This window comes from Manis pentadactyla, chromosome 9, assembly GCF_030020395.1.
Source record: "Manis pentadactyla isolate mManPen7 chromosome 9, mManPen7.hap1, whole genome shotgun sequence".
Taxonomy (NCBI): domain Eukaryota; kingdom Metazoa; phylum Chordata; class Mammalia; order Pholidota; family Manidae; genus Manis; species Manis pentadactyla.
The window spans coordinates 7,801,050-7,815,087 of NC_080027.1; the positions used below are offsets into that span (position 1 = coordinate 7,801,050).

At 50.5% G+C, this 14,038-nt stretch overlaps 1 protein-coding gene and 1 long non-coding RNA gene across 5 annotated transcripts in view; one reads left to right on the top strand and one right to left on the bottom strand.

Annotated features, from left to right (window-relative positions):
* Positions 1–5,967: 5,967 nt before the first annotated feature.
* LOC130684773 (uncharacterized) lies at positions 5,968–9,376 on the bottom strand. Its single transcript, XR_008999099.1, has 3 exons — positions 7,929–9,376; positions 7,405–7,489; positions 5,968–7,310 (listed from the first exon to the last, which is right to left on the bottom strand). It is a non-coding gene; the product is annotated as an uncharacterized LOC130684773 (long non-coding RNA).
* A 2,835-nt stretch (positions 9,377–12,211) lies between these two features.
* CTTN (cortactin) overlaps positions 12,212–14,038 on the top strand; it is a 29,485-nt gene continuing 27,658 nt past the window's right edge. The window contains exon 1 of one of the 4 annotated variants that reach the window (XM_057506709.1): positions 12,212–12,245. The gene's annotated coding sequence lies outside the window, so the exon portion shown is untranslated. The remainder of the gene's footprint in view (positions 12,246–14,038) is intronic. The other 3 variants (XM_036876027.2, XM_057506708.1, XM_036876028.2) reach the window with 3 other exon arrangements.

Consider the following 14,038-nt stretch of genomic DNA (forward strand, 5'->3'; position numbering starts at 1 on the left):
ACCTCTGTTGATCCCCAATTTCTCACCTGATGACCCCCCTGCGACTGTGCCTGTCTTAGGTTGTTCCTCCCTTGAGGAATCTTACCCGTCTCTGGCTAACCAGTCATCTTCCGGGGCCATACAGGGAAATGTAGAGTTGGTAAGTGAGAGAGAAGCCTTATTGTTTGAAAAGGTTAGCTTTTTACTTCTTTGCATATTTATGCCCTGTGGCTTCTATGCCCAGCATTTGTCTTGAGGTATCTTTACCACTTGGAAGAATTATGATACTCGGTTAATTTGATATGAGGCACGAATTCTATTTAAGGGTTGTAATTAGGAAGGAAGAAGAAAAGCTATAGAAGTAGCAGGCGGAAGAAAACATGGGAAGATTGATTATTTCTTTGACATAACTTCTTGTAGAGTAACTTCAGCATGTATAGGTTTTAAGCTACTACTTAAATTGCGCACACACATTAACATAATAGGAGTATAGTTACATAACCAAAGCATATCTGTAATTACCAGCCATCTCCAGTGAAACCAAGTAAACCAGTTAGGCACCTTAGGCATTTGTGAAAACTTATCTATGACATGGTGGATATTGTCCAACTGAACTTGAACAGTCTGAGAGAAATCAGACAAATTAAAACAACCCATTCCTGGGGACTGTTCACATGCCATATGTTCTTTTAACAGTAAATAATCTGTAGTTGTAAGACTTTGGAGCGCTACAATTTGCACTTCTCCAAATTCTTGGTTGAGTTCCAACAGTATAGATCCAGTCAAATTTGTTGTTTTACTGTATGCACAGGCCAGCTTAGATATCTCCTTCATTCCCATGGCAAGTCCAGGAGCTGGTGGGATGAGTGCATCTACAGCTGTAGCAGTGCGTGGATCTTTGTTGGGGTTTTTTGATGACATTCTTCTGGCATGAGTCTTCCAGAGAGTGCAGATGTTGGAAGTTCTTTTTCATATTGTATCTTAGTTCATTTTCGGGGTAGCCCAATTAGGCTTTGATCCTCTGTATAAACACAAACAGACCCTTTGCCTACACTTTTATATGCCCTTTATACCCTACTTTAAGTAGTTTTGATCAGAACTTAAAACTACTACTTTAACCTTCAGTGAACACTGAAAAATAGGCTACTGTAAACTGTTACACTAGCATTCTTCAGATTGATACATTTATGAGTGTATATTATCATTTTTGGAAATGTGCTTTATAGCACAATTTCTTATTAGGCACAAAATATGTCTATATAACTTTGCAAACTTTAAGAATTTTTGTTACTACAAAAATTCTCAGACTGTTTGCATATATATATATATATACTGTTATACATTAATACAGTATTATCTTTATTAAGATATTTATTTGCTAGGCTTGTTTACTTATTTTTAGCAACTATGCTAAATTACTTACAAAACCTTTACTGAATGTTAGACAAAGCCAAGCATTTAAGCATTTTATTCTTAAAAGATTTAGCAGATAACACTGACTTAAATGACTTTAGGTAAACTTAGGCAGCTGATAACAACAAGGACATGCCCGCCTCAGCTAAACTCAAATTAGCTTTCATGCTTAACATTTTCTACTAGATTCTCTGGAAGTTCCAGAATGCTCAATCTTCACAAGCGCTTGTTTTTAAATAAAATATTTTTCATTTATACACTTAGACACACAAACGTACAAACTGAGATACAACGACTACAGTCAGCAACACTTTTTTCATAAAAACATATACACAGATAGACAAACCAATACAAAGACTTGAGTTACTGATAACCAATTGCCCTCTCTCTTCTCAGCTTCTTGTCTGTGGCTTCCAGAACCTGAGGGCGGGAGGAGCGTGTTCCGGTGGGGGAAGAGGGCGGTGAAGGTGGAAGGAGAGGGGGAGGGGGTGGTGCAGCCACCGGAAGAGGAGAGCAGGACAACGGCATGGCTGAGAATGCAGGACTTTAAGATGGAGGCGACACGTGGGAAGACAAAGGACTTAGAGATGGTGGTGGAGAGAGGGGGAGGGGATTGCGAGCTGAGGGAGGCGGGCGACTGAGGTCTTCTGGTGGATCTGAAAAGGAAGGACTGGGCAGAGTAAGAGGCTGACAATCTTTAACTGGAGATCGGTCTACGAGAACCTGAGTCATTGAACACTTAACATAAAGGTCTGGACGGGAGCGCTAAGTCCAAAAAGCCTGCACATACGGGATTTCATTCTACTCTCTGCTCCGGTGGCAATAATTAGTTAAGTCGGTGAGGAGGCTAAAATCAAAAGTTCCCTCAGGGAGCCAGCAAGATTGGTTGTCCAAGGGAGGAAGACTAACTTCCGTTTGTGAATTTCCCAGGACAAACAGAGCAGCCAGATTAGAAATGGGACACCGCAGCGGGGTCTGAGCCTCTGCTTTCATGGGCTGGTTCCTCATGTCTGTGCTCACTTCCCAAAAAACATCCCGCTGAGAGGAGCACCCAGCGACCCAAGTGCACCAAGTCAGGGGAGACAGCCTGGGAGCCTGGGTGAGGGACGTCTCCCCCACCACAGGGCCAGGGGCGAGTATCCCGGATACTCGCAACGGATGGGCTGAATGGCTGGACCTGGACGTAGCTATGATTTCGGACGGACCAGGTGAAACGGAGTTAGGAAGGGAAGCAGACCGGGGAAACTGAGGGACTCACTGGAAAATAGTCCACACAGCGGAGAGCAGGCTGAGGTCCCGGGTCGGGGAAGGAGGGGGCGGGGCCGCGGGTGGCTGGTCGGGGCCCCAAGCTCACACTCCTCCCGGGTTTCGGCACCATATGTAGGATAAATTCTAGCCGAAATAAGCAGACAAAGAGAGGCAACAAAGGGCCAGGTAATTTATTTAAATACCACCCCCGGGTGAGGTTCTCGCGGCCTGGGTACTACAAGCCGGAGAAGTCACGCCCGGTTAGGGAGCTGGGGCGCTTATAAGGGATTAGGAGGGGGAGGAGTGGGCAAGCTATCCTAGGGGGTGTGGAGAGGTGTGATTGGCTAAAGGTGACATAATAGTCAACTAGAAACTTTTTTCCTTCCAAGAGGGAGGAGGCTGACATCCGGGTCTTAGTTGGCACATCAGGATGGAATTCAGGGAGAGCTGTCCCCTTTCCATATACAGCACGGACTTTGGGGTCTGGTCTGTTCTCTCCCTATGGCACCTCTCTGTTCTGCTTGCATGTCCTTGTTTTTCCTTTCTCCAGCCTAACAGTTAGTACAGTAAGAACAGGAGGGACCCCATCCTAAGGCTGAGATTCCTTTTTAAAAACCAGTAAGTTAGGAGGTAAGATTCCGAACACATTTTATAGTGGTTAGCCAACAACCAGCCCTATCTTAAGGCAGGGCATGCAGCCCTGAATGATGTTTTCACTGCTTGAGGGTGACCACCATCTTGGAGAAGAACAGGATCAATAGATTCCTTGTGGTAAGTTTATTTGACAGATTATCTAAAGGACAGACTATGGATGGTGACATAATGCCTCTCACCAGAGATGGACATCATGAGACCACATGTCAAGCCTAAGCTCCCTTGGTCTTTCATTCATTCTTGAGATCCTTTAAAGACAAGAATCTTAAGCCTTTAAGCACACCTTCTCTCTGAGGCCGCCTGCACTCCCCTTTCTTTGTGTGCTTTGCCTTAAATAAAGCCTTCTTGCTGCTCAAATTATTGTGTTTTGTCTCCATGTTCTCCCAAGCCTGCAGGAGGTTAATGAGACCCCTTTTCTCGGTGGTAAGCATGTTTGTTACTTTACTACTTCATTCCATTTTCTAGACTTAAGCACAAGTCTTCTCTCTCTCTCTGTTCTACTTCAAACAAGTAGGGAAGGGCTACTGAGAGCTCTGATTTGGGTTTGTGAGTTCCCGTTGCCTGGGTGACCCAGACAGAACTGCAGCTGTACCATCATGCTTTTTAGTAATCTGCCTGAAAAATCTCCTTTCTTTGCTTTGGAAGTTCCCAGAACATAATCTCACTCCACCCAGGGCTCTGCGGCTCCCCCACACTCTGGGGTGGTCGGGGCTAAGTTCCCACACTGTGCAGATCCAAGCGGAGACACTGGGTGCCAGGTGACCCCGGCTTCAGGAGTTGGCGAGGGGCCTGCCCTGTGCCGAGCAGGAGTTTACTGGGCTTCCCTTCCCTCCCTCGGCTCCTCCTCGCCCTCTGCTGCCTGCACGGCTGCTGCCATTCACTACATTCTCTTTAATTCCTTCCTTACCTACATTCATCTGACCTGTTCGTGAATTCTTTCTCAATCAGAGTCAAAAGCCCTCTCCCAGGTTGAGCTCTCACCAGGTGCACAGGGCAACCGCCCCCAGTTGGATTGCCTGACAACACAAGGATGAATACAGTAACATTACATATTTAACAAATTTTCTTCAACCTAAAAGTTTATTTTTTTCTTCTGATTTTAAAACATCTTTATGGGCCCTTGTGGTGGGCTGAGTGGTGGCCTCCAAAATGGTATATCTATGTTGCAATTCCCTATGCCCACAAATACCTCATATGGCAAAAGATGTGATATAGTTGGGATTTAAAGAGCTTATCTTGGATTATCTGGTGGACCCTGTGAAAATTAATAAAGGGAAGACTGATTGACATGGCGCCAGGAGGCCTGCAGGGGGAGCTCTGCACCCATCACTCCTGGTCAGTTGTAGACCCAACAAGAAGGGAGAGACAACCACCTTACAACTCCTACCATTATGGCTGCTTTACCGCCCAGTTGGAGGAGGAAGAGTTTCTGCCTCCCCCAGCAGCAGCCCAGCCAATGAGAGATGGTTACAATTCCACCAATGAGCAGCCATGACACAGGAGACTCCCAGTTTCCTCCACTGGGCTTTTTGCCCAGAACAGCCCCCCCACCACTCTCCCCCTTTCTTCTATAAAAGAGCCTCCTCTCCTTTGTTCTCTGGACTTGCTAGCGGTTTTGCCATAGCTTGCTTGTCCTGAATTGCAATTCTCTGCTGTTCCCAAATAAACCCATTTTGCTTGTAAAATTACTGAGAGCCAAGGTTATCATTACATGGTGTCAGAAGTGGGATCCAGAGCCGATCCCCCACCGCCAACAGCTCTGAGTCTGGTGAGCAAACAGGTGCTGGTACTTACAGAGCCCATTCTGCTCATTGCTGCCTTGTGGACCCTGGATCTGGAGGGTGAGTTTTCTCCTGGACTCTGAGCTCTGCTGTCTTTGTGTTTTTGAGCTCTCCAGGTGTTATTCAGTAACATCTGCCTCAAGGCTTTGTTCTTTCTGTGACTACTTGTTTGGCCTTCGGTCTGACTCCTACTGTGCCAGCCTTTGTGCTGGCCTTCGGTCCACATCCCTCCGGGACTGGACTCTTCCTGTGAACTGTGCCAGCTAGCCTTTGGTCCAGTTTCTTTGCAGTGCCGGGCAGTTCCTACTGGAGCTCTGCTAGTCTTTGGCCGGATTCCTTTCGGAACCTGTTCCTATTGAAATTCTGCTGTTTAGGAATTTTTCTGTTTAGAGGAAAAAAAAAACTCTAAGAAATGATATCTCAGTTATCAAAGTGCCCTGTGGGTTCCCTGCCTCCTGGGATCCTGGCCAGTTTTGTGTTTAAAAACTATGGTCCCTTCTCATGCTCATTTCCGACCAAATGGACCAACTTAACCAAAAGGAATTTAGAAAACCAATGGCTGTTATGGAGAACTTTCACTCTCCCCGGTCTTGTTTTCTCAAAATTATATTAGAAAGCTGTGGCTCAAAAAAAAAAAAATCTGAATGGGATACTTATTTTAACTGATGTCTTAAGGCTTCCAAATGTTCTCAAGATTCTAAGTTTGCCTTTTTTACCAAGTGGGGCAAACAAACAACTCAAAGAAGCCAAAGGGCCTCTGGGCCTCTCCTTCCCCTCCCCCATCTTCTTAGCCTCCAGACACGCGCAGAGCCTTCGTGCTTCAGGGCGGCCGCGGGCACCACCTGCCTGTCCCCTCTGCTGTCCCCGCCACCATCTGCCTGTGTCCCCTCTGCTGTCCCCGCCCCCTCCATTCACTCTACACGCTCCGCTCCCTCTCCCGATCCTCCTGCTGAACTTCCCTCGTCCTCCGAACTTCTCTGCCCCCTCCTCTCCTCAGCCTATTAAAACCTGTCCTTTTAGAGTTAAATCTTCTGAGGATCCAGATAAGCCCCAAGTTTCTTAGGTTCCCTGGACCAAGGCTGATTTTTGAGCCATAAAGAGTTTCCTAAAGTGACTGAGGACCTCATAGGTTTACTGAGGAATCTAACATTGCTGTGCATACTTACCAGCCCGATTCTCAGACTTACATCAGCTGACCCATGTGCCTGCGGGAGGCGGCGGGGCCAAGCCCAGGATGAAGCTGGCTTAGTGGGGCTCTCCCGAAAGGGCTTTGGAGAAACAGACTCCTAATTTTTGGCAAGAAGCTTGAACACTTGCTGGAAACCTCCACGAGCAGTTACAGTAGCTTTTCCTAAGCCTGTTGATTGGAATAAAATTCAGGCCTGCACACCAAGCCTGAGGCACCTGCTCAAGACTATTACAATCGACTTCAGATAGTTTTCATAGAAAATTCTACTCTTGCTGTAAATGTTGAATCAACCAGCATAGAATTTCACGCTGACTAGATGCTTTGCTTCTCTGTTCCCTTCTCAAACCTCTTCATAGGAAGGTAACTTTTGGCCTTAGAGGACATGAAGTCTCCAAGTAAAGCTGCAGTTTGCTCAGACTCAGGCTCGATACTCAGGGCGTCTGACCTCGGGACAGGAGCACATGTGGGTCCGGATGAAGCCCCCCAGCTGCCGATGCTGGCCAGTCGCCCTTGGCCCCTGGGACGATGTACAGAAACTCCTCTAACCAAGGCAGGTTTTTCATAGGTTACTGAGGGTTTTTATTTAAAGGATAAAAATGGTAAATCTTGTGCTGGGTGTGCTGCTGTAACTCCTCTTGATGTCATCGAGGCAGCACCTGTACCTCTGGCTATTTTGGCCATAAGCTGAGTTAGTCGCCCTCACTGGAGGTGGTGCCTTAAGTCAGGAGTAAAACTGCAAACACGGTGATAGTCAGTGTGCCTTTGGGATAGCCCATGGCTGTGACATATTACGGAAACAATGAGGTGTCCTAATGTCCAAATGACCCCTATATCCAAAATGTATTAGATGCCATACCTTTGCTCTGTAAGTTTCCTGGCATTCTAGACACAACTCCCTGGAGGCCAAAGGAGGCTACCTTGCAGGAATTTCCACCCAAAACACTGCTTTTAAGGAAATAAATAGCCAAATCTCCATCACGTTCCAAAGGGATGTTTTCCCAAATGGTAATTTGGAAAAGCTGACCAGAGATGCCCAAAAACTGGCCCTAGGAAAGGAAAAACAATATTAGAAATCTAATAATTGCTAGTTGCATAAAAGGAGAGAACTTTGGTTTGGAACAAATAACAATATGGCCCTACCAGACATTCTAAACTGTGCACTTCTGAGCCACTGTACGCCCATCAATCCATCGGTCTGCTGAACGTTAGTGCTAGTGAACCAGTGCTGGCAGGCAAATAGAGATAAGGCTGCACAAAGTGCTTACCTTGCTGTCCCACCCCTCCACACGGCGCCCAGGCATTTTAAATTTCCAGTGGGCCGTTCATTGAAGGTTTGGCAAATGAATTTCATACAACTTCCTCCACCTCGTGGATAAATATGTTTTTGTCATGGTTTGTATGTTTTCTTACTAGACCAAAGCTTTCCCTTGTGGACAGGCCAATGGTTCTTCAGTGGCTAAAAATTTCAGTCAGAAAGATATTCCCTAGCTGGGGAACCCCTTTCAAACTTCATAGCAATCGGGGATCCCATTTTACTGGACAGGTGCTTTGACTAGCCTGTGCTGTCTGGCGGGTTTTGCGACACTCAGACACTCACTGTGCACACATGCCATCCTTGGTCCTTGGAGGTGGTCACAGGCAGTGATGGCACGACTATGACTCACCTGGCAAGTGTGCAGACAATCCAACACCTTGGCCAGAAGTGTTGCTGTCGGTCCTTCTAAGACCCAGATCCAGCCCGAGGGACTCGCAGACTCTCACCATGTGAGATGTCCCAGGATGTTCAGGGCAGGTGGCCCCTGCCTCCTAGACCCGCAGCTGATAAAAAGATATATACTTCAGGACCGTAAAGGCCTCGTGGCTTGTTAGAAATGACTCTGCTTTGGCAGAGCAGGGTTTCCACGGTGCACTCCCTGGAGAGGACCACCTCAGGCACCAGACCTAGCCCGGAAATAAAAGACAACCCCGGAGAGACTCCTCAGCCTCTCTGCAAAAGGCCCTTGTCAGGAACCGGTAACCGCCTTGGGCCACCAGTTCCAGAGAATGGACTCAGGTTCATAGGACATCTAATGAGAGCACCAGCCCCCACGGGGCCTGCACTCCATCTGCTGACCTGAAAATAAAGATTTCCCAGAGTTGCAGCAGATGGCCTCAGGGAAAACAGCTTACCCAAGATGTCTGGGCCAGGCCCGTAGTCTCTTCTCACTGATACTCTTTCATGGAAAGAAATCAACCTTGTCTGTGTCTCCCAAACCCTTGCCAAAAGGGGAAACCTCTTTTTTTGGTTATGGCCTTTGGGAAACAGCCTCACCGTGATCCTGTAAGCTTTTACTAAAGGTTAGAAGGGTCAGAATTCACAAAGTCTTTCTGTCATCTGAACTACTGACTGAATTCATTGTCTCTGTATTTGCAACTTTAAAGGCTGTATTATTGATAACAATTGGTTCCAAACAGTTCTTTTGAGATAGCAATATTGTTTTAAAATGTCTTTAAGTTTTGCTGTTTTGAAAAAAGTTTATGAGCTTCTGCTTCATGTTTACACCTGCACTGTCTCTATGCACATGCACCCAGTTATTTCCATGTGCTCCTGCCAACAGCTCTTGCTATTCACTCTTGGGCTTTAGGCAGGGACTTCGAGAGCGCACACGTGACTGTGTTTGCTTCGCGCGGAAACTCTTCTGCCCTCAGTCAGGTTACTTGCCAATAAATATTCCATCTGGCTACTGTCAGACCTAGGGTCCTGGTTCAGGACAACCCGCAACTTGGAATTGTGTTGCTTCTTCTGTTTTATGTAGTTATTTTAAATTCTGTATTTTGTTTCCCGTCAATGTTTTGTAAAGGGCTTTCCTAGCACTGAGGGAGAAAACCACGAGATAGAAACCTGACTGTTGATCAGTGATACTTGCGAAGAAAGACCTTGATCAAAAAGGGGAAATGTGAAAACTGATCAAGGGAAGCCTCGATGACATGGCACCGGGAGGCCTGCAGGAGGAGCTCTGCGCCCATCACTCCTGGTCAGTTGTAGACCCGACAGGAAGGGAGAGACAACGACCTTAAACTCCTACCATTATGGCTGCTTTACCACCCAGTTGGAGGAGGGAAGAGTTTCTGCCTCCCCCAGCAACAGCCCAGCCAATGAGAGATGGCTAAAATTCAGCCAATGAGCAGCTGTGACACAGGAGATTCCCAGTTTTCTCCAATGGGCCTTTGGCTTAGAACAGTCCCCAACGCTCTCGCTCCCTTTCTTCTATAAAAGGGCCTCCTCTGCTCTGGTCTCTGAACCTGCTAGTGGTTTTGCTAAAGCTTTCCTGCCCTGAATTGCAACTCTCTGCTGTTTTCCGAATAAACCCATTTTGCTGGTAAAGTAACTGACAGCTTTATTTTTAGGGTTGACCACCTTATGCAGGCCGATGTCTCCTTGTAAGAGAAAGGTAGTGGACCCGCAGAGGAGGTCACGTGCAGTCAGAAGCCCACCGGAGGGGACGCATCCAGAAGCCAAGGATTTCCGGCCGCCGCCGGGGACTGCGAGAGTCAAGGAACGGCTCGTCCCTGGGTGCCAAAGGGTCTAGGCCTGCCCGCACCTTGACGTCAGGCCTCCGGCCTCCAGACCCCGAGAGAATGAATTTCAGGTGTTCCAAGTCCTAGAGGATTGAAATCGGGACAGCAACCACCGGAAAGGCAGGACCCTGCTGGCCTCCCGCACCTCCCAGAGAGGTCCCCTCCTCGTGGCGGGCTCTTGCCCCGTCCCTTGGTATTCTTGGGACTCCTGGTTCGGACCCCAGCAGGGGGCGGCCGGGGAACCTGGTGTCCCTACACCCAGAGGACCTGGTCTTGGGGATCCTCGGCCCTGCCTGCATCCTGCTCCTCTGCCCTCGAGCAACCCCGCTTCACCATGGAAGAGCAAGACCCCTGAGGCCCCTCCACCCTGCCCTCCACAGGACCCCACTTCCGGCAAGAATAGAACTTCCAGAGCCCTCCCGGAATCCTCACAAAATCCCATTGGACCAGGCTTGAGCACGTGCTCACTCTGAGCCCATCAGCACTGGAGAAGTGCCCCGTGATGCGTGCACTGAGGTCCTGGAGGTGGGCTACGCCTTGGAGGTTGGGGAAGGAGAGGTTGGGGGACACCTGGGAGCAGAAGTGAAGTATCCACAGTTTCTCTAGTGGAAGTGGGTGCTCTGAGTAATTGCCCCCAGGCCCCATAGGCGTGGTTATAACTGGGATCACCTGCTCACTGGTTGTGTGACTTCATGTGGGGCCCCCAGATTCTCTGAACTCCAGCTCTGCTTAAGTGGAACAGAGATGCCATACCTGGCCTGGCCTGCCTCGTGGGCTTTCTCCGCCTGTTACCGCCAACTAAGGGCCCACAGTACTGGGCATTTTTGCATGCCAGGCCCTGGGGTAATCAAATGACATTTGTTCTTCATATTATAAGAGCAGTATGCAAGTGCTAGTGGCACAAATGGAGCCTGGGGCGTGGAAAGGTGGAATGCCTGTCCACTGTCACACAGCTAGGAAGCCCTTGGAGATGGGAATTGTAAGCAGACAACTTTGGACAAGTTGTGATACTTCACAGCTTCATTCATTATTGAGTTAAATAAAATCTTTGACATGTATTCATTTTATGTGTGTATGAAAATGAGGATTTTTATATTTTTTTAAATAAAAAGTATCCTTTGACACCTGACATCCCCTGCCCCAGCCCACAGGCCCAATCCATCCTCAAACCTGACAGTTCAACTTACTAAATGTCTCTTGTATCTGTTCACTTCTCTCCATGTCAACCTGTTGCCACCAGTTTGCCTGAATTGTCTGTACTAAGCTCCTACCTGGTCCTCTTCCCATCCATTCCCCAGGCAGCAGCCAGAGAGATCTCATTACAGTTCAAACTTTATGATGTCTCATCTCTATTTAACTTCCTTCAAGGACTTCCCATTTCTTTTAGAATAAAGACCAACATCCTTGCTGTGCCCTGTCAACCTCTACATGACCTGGTCCCCATCTCACCCCACTGCCCTGCTTCCTCACCTACTTCCGCCACACTGAAACTTCCTTCACTTCCTTTGGGAGAAGACCTTTCCCACCTCAGGGCCCTTTGTACATGCTATTTTCTCTGCCTGGAAAAATCTTCCCTCCTTACCTTGTTTACTTGTATTTGACCTTCACATCTTGGTGCACATGTTAATTGTTCAAAGAAATCTCCTCTCTCCTGGATGAGTTCAGGTCCCACCTTCTGCCCAATATAATTTCACACCTTTGACTTCTTCATGGCATTTATCTTGTTTCCTAAGTAATATGTCTATAGGATTATGCCCGACTCCCCTTCGAAGCTGGAAGGTCCCCGAGGGCAAGGTCCATGTTTATTCCGCTGGCCTGCAATCCCTGATACGTACCCAGCCTTCTCTGGATGGATGGATGGATGAATGGATGATGAGTGGACGGGTGGGAGGAGGAGTGAATGAATGGAGGGCGGATGGTTGCAGGAGAAGATGGATGATGAATGGAGAGACTGAAGTGTGGGTAATGGACGGAAGGATGGGTGGATGCATGGAGGCTGGGTGGCGAGATGGATGGGCGGACTTGGCGTTGTCCCCTCGCCTGGCCCACTTTCGCGTTCTCACCAGGCCGGGCTATGAGTCCCGGAGCATGGCCTCGGAGGCCCAGCCTCCGAGCACACAGCGGGCGCCCCGTCCTAGATCTCCGTGTGTGCGAACACTCACCGCCAGGCGCGAGTCGCAGACCCGCACCCGGGGCGGGGCTCGCGTGGCCGCGAGCCGGGGGCGCAGGTCGCGACGGGTGGGCCGGGAAGGTGTGCGGGAGCCGCGCCCGGGCGCTGGGCGGGGCGAGCTGCCGGGGGCGGGGCCTCTCGGGCCGGATGCGGCTCCGCCCCCGCCGCGGAGCCGGAAGTGGACTGGGCTGCGGGGAGCTGCGGGCGCCGCGGAGCTGGGGCCGAGCGGGCGGGACCGACCCCGGCGGCGGCGGCGGTGAGCGCGCGCAGCCTCCCGGGCTCGGAGCGCCGGCCTCTCTCCTGCGCTCCCGGGCGCCGCCGGCCCGGAACGGGAAGGAAGTGGCGGCCGCTGCGGCTCCGCCGCTCTTCCGCTCGCGGTTTCGGGCGCGGCGGGGGCGCAGGCGGGGCTTCCCCGGGCCGGGGCGGCGGGGCCGGGGCCGGGGCCGGGGGAGAGGGGCCCGGGGCCCGAGGGGGAGGAAAGGCCCACAGGAGGGTGTCCTCGGCTCGGGGCGGGGGTGCCCGGGCTTTTAGGGCGCTGGAGGGGGAGGGTCGCCGAGGGTCCCGCCTCGGGCGGGGCTCTTCCCGCCGCGGCTCCTCCGCCCGCACCTATCGGGGCGAGTGGTTGGGGGTTGCAATCAGGTCAGTGGAAATGCGGCGACGCGCCGCCGCAGCTGGTTCCGAGGCTCTGAGTTCGGAGTTGTCCCTCCGCAGGGCGTGCTGGACTCTCCGGAAAGGCGCTCCGGGTTTCTGCTGCTTCTCTTCCGACCGCCAGAGAATTACGGGAGCTCGGGCCCCCGCTGGAGGGTCTGGGTGCGGAGGGCCGGCTCCCTCGGGCCGGCGTCCGCACGCGTCGCCCCTTGGACGACTCCCTACCGCCCGCGGGCGCCCCGCCGGGTGGTGCCCGCGCCCGTCGGCCCGCGGTGCTGTGTCAGGTTAACCGCGAGGCCCTGTCCGCGTGGCCCGGCCTCCAGGCGGGCTGGCCAGGGCTGCGGGCCGAGGAGGCCCCTCCCGCCCCTGCCTCCATTCCCGTGCGTGACCGCGGGTGAGTCACCGCTCCGGCGCGTTGCGGCCATCCTGGCTGACTCTCTCCCTGGTCGGAAAAGTGGTCCCAGATACTCCAGTAGCCAGGAGAAGGCCTCAAGGCGACTTTCGGTCACCCGATAACAAAGAGGAGGGGATGCAGAGTTGTGTTTGATATTCTGCCGCCCAGTAACTGGAAGCTTCCCCCTCGCTGTAGCTGACTGAGTTGGAGCATTTTGCTGAATTTAACTTCTAAAATACTTTTGGGGGAAGGTAATTGGTGATTCAGACCTTTGGTCGTGCCGTGCAATACAGGGTGGGTGCTCAGGAAGTGCATGGCTGAGTGAGTGAATCACTGAGCCTGGGTATTGCCTTCCGTTGCCGTGTGCCAATGTCCTGGGGCAGCCGGCAGCCAGGGCACCCAGCTGGGAGGTGGACTGGTGGGTCCCCGCGGAGGTCTGGTCTTTCACCTCTGTCAGTGTGTGGCCCAGAGAAAACCGTGAGTCACTGTGCCCAGGAGGTGACAGGAGGGGTTCCTTTGAGTAATTGCATAGGGAGGGGCCTCCTGATGGCTATTTTGGCTACTCAGACACCTTTGTGTTGCTTTGGTTTTCTGCTACCCTGGAGATAGTGAGGTGAATGGGAAGCTAGGTCTCCATAGGTAATTTTATCCCATCTTTTAAAACATTCTCCTCAGGAGGGAATTTTTCACTGGGTTTATATGGCAGTTCGACAATACTGCCCACTTGTACAGCCTGATCTGTACGTGTGACATTTACAAGGAAGGTTTGCTGTCAGTAGTGCTGGACAGAGGCAGCATCTTCTTTTAAACTTTTTTGGTAATAACTTTATTGAGACATGATTCACATACCATGTCAACTCACCCATTCACATGGCACAATTCGGTAGTGGTTAGTATATTCACAGAGTTGTGCAACCACCACCACAGTCAATTTTAGATTAGTTTTGTCACCTTAAGAAGAAACCTAGTTTCCCTCACCCCCAACACTTGGTTCCCCGTAATCT